Source organism: Canis aureus, chromosome 20, assembly GCF_053574225.1.
Source record: "Canis aureus isolate CA01 chromosome 20, VMU_Caureus_v.1.0, whole genome shotgun sequence".
NCBI classification, from domain to species: Eukaryota; Metazoa; Chordata; class Mammalia; order Carnivora; family Canidae; genus Canis; species Canis aureus.
In genome coordinates, this window is record NC_135630.1 from 24,860,974 (window position 1) to 24,863,291 (window position 2,318).

The 2,318-nt window shown below is 37.4% G+C and overlaps 1 pseudogene; it reads right to left on the reverse strand.

Moving 5' to 3' along the window:
* Positions 1 to 1,257: 1,257 nt before the first annotated feature.
* LOC144291923 (ATP synthase peripheral stalk subunit d, mitochondrial pseudogene) lies at positions 1,258 to 1,765 on the reverse strand (annotated as a pseudogene).
* Between the last annotated feature and the right edge of the window lie 553 nt (positions 1,766 to 2,318).

Genomic DNA, 2,318 nt, shown 5'->3' on the forward strand with positions numbered 1-2,318 from the left:
CTCCAGTGGTTCCCTATGGCTTCACCTGACAAAGCATAGAGAGTAGCAAAGGGAGACTGAGGCCAAGAGACTGCCCAGCTGCTCCGTCAGCCAAGCTGTGATATACCCAACCTGGAGATCTCTATTGGTAGGTGAACTGCATGTGAGTGCTGCAGGGAGTAAAGTTGCCCCTCAGTAGGGAGGGGTCATCTGCGACAGAGGTATCTCAGGTAAAGAAGAATCAGTCTTTAAGAAAATCAACCTTGGGATGCCTGGGTGGCTCAGTGGTTGAGAGTTGGCCTTTGGCTCAGGGCGTGATCCTGGGGTCCCAGGATCAAGTCCCACAAAGGGCTTCCTGCATGGAGCCTGCTTCTCCGCCTGCCTATGTCTCTGCCTCTCTCTGTGTCTCTCATGAATAAATAAATAAAATTTTTTTAAAAAAGAAAATCAACCTCAAAGCAGACAAATCAGAGCACAGACACACGGATGGAATTTCTGCTCCCTCCTCTCATTTGCTATATGGAAAGAGGCTAGTATGAGAGTTTAGAGTGAGGGCGGGGAGAAGAGAGGGTTATTCAACTGGAGGAAGAAAAAAGAAGAGTAAGGAAGATGATCATATCCATTTCTTCCCTCCCTGATGCTAAAGATACAAATCCGACAGCTAGGAAGTGGGGTTGGCAGGTTCAAATTCAGGCAGACAGACTGCAATATTGACCTTTTAATGACTATGCTAATGTTTGCTTCTCAGGTATGATATTTGCTCCTAATTTCTGGTTCATATCCATTTTCAGGTTCTAGACATTCCTTTTGAATTCTAATTTGCTAATAATTTTTTTAAAGATTAATAGATGTTGGTTTTTATTTGAAAACTTTAGGGAAACTGTTAAATTATTTTTCTATTAACTTAATATTGGAAATCAAAATATAGATTTTCTAATATTGAATCAACCTTGCAGCCTATTTTAAATATGACATATTTTTAGGTATTTTCTTAATACACTGTAAGATTTTATTTGCTGATGTATTAATATATCATTTAGGCATTTTAAAATTCATGTTCAAAAGTGAAATAGAGGTATCCTTTTCTTGTGGTATATTTGTCCACTTTTTAATTCAGAATATTACAGGCTGTGAGATTAAATGACTAGATTTAATATTTTTCTAAATAATAGATCTGTTTATATAAAAGGAAGATAATAGGCTCCCTGACCTTAAATTTGTCTGGAGTCATGTGTTTTTTTTTTTGTTTGTTTTTTGTTTTTTTTTTACACTGTATCATTATTTTTAATGTCCAATGTTTATAATATGAGGGCCAGGGCTTTCTCCTCAACTCAAGTTTATAAATTTTCAATTGGCTTGTGAGGCCAATAGGGATACTTCTTCTTGTCTAATTTGGTTTCTGGGAAGACTTCATTCAGGTCTTCAATGGTCATCTGATCAAATGGAATTATGTTCTTCATCTTCTCCAGCTCTTTTTCATATTCTTCAATCCTGGCCTTTGAGAGGGACAAAAACTCGGCACAGCTTTTCACATCTTTTTTTTCCTCAGCATCCACCTGGACAGTGTATTTATCCTCTGGCACAGGAAACTTCAGGGCATTAAACTTCTTCTCAAAGTCATCTACCAAGCCAGCCTTTGCCACATTGGCCTTGTAGTAAGCCCAGTCGATAGCAGGTGGTTTCTCAGGAAGAGTAGCCAACCTGGAGGTAAGCATCTCATTCCAGGATTTCAGGGAGTTGGCAATGGCCATCTGGTTTCGGGGTATGATCTCCCCAAAAGCTACCCAGTCAGTGGTTTTTAGAGCAAGTTTTCACGCCAGCCATCTTGAGATCCTTCACCGACCCCGGCAGCCCACAGTCCACAGAAGCCTCGAGTCAGGTGTCTTTTGTAAAGTATCTATTAGGCTTATGTTATTGTTGTTCTATTAGGTTTTCCATTACTTCCAGTTTTGGTGATTTGTATCTTCCCAGAAAAATTATCCAATTCATGTAGGGGATGTCCAATTCATTGGTGCCAGATTACTTATGGTAGGAACTATAAATCTTGTAATTTTATAAAGATCTTTGAATCACTAATGGTCCTTTTTATGGCCCTTTTGTTAGTTGTATCCTCACATTTTTCTTGATTATAATTGCCCTTAATTTGTCTTTTTTATTAGTTTTTTTTTCAAATATCACTTTTTGTTTTAATCAGTTCTATTCATTTTTTGTTGTTGTTTTCTGTTTTATTAATTTATTCTTTTACTATTGTTGTATCTGTCCTATTACTTTCTTTGGGTTTATTTTGCTTTTTCCACTTCATTGTTTTTTGGTTAAAAGATATGGTTCAATTATTTTTA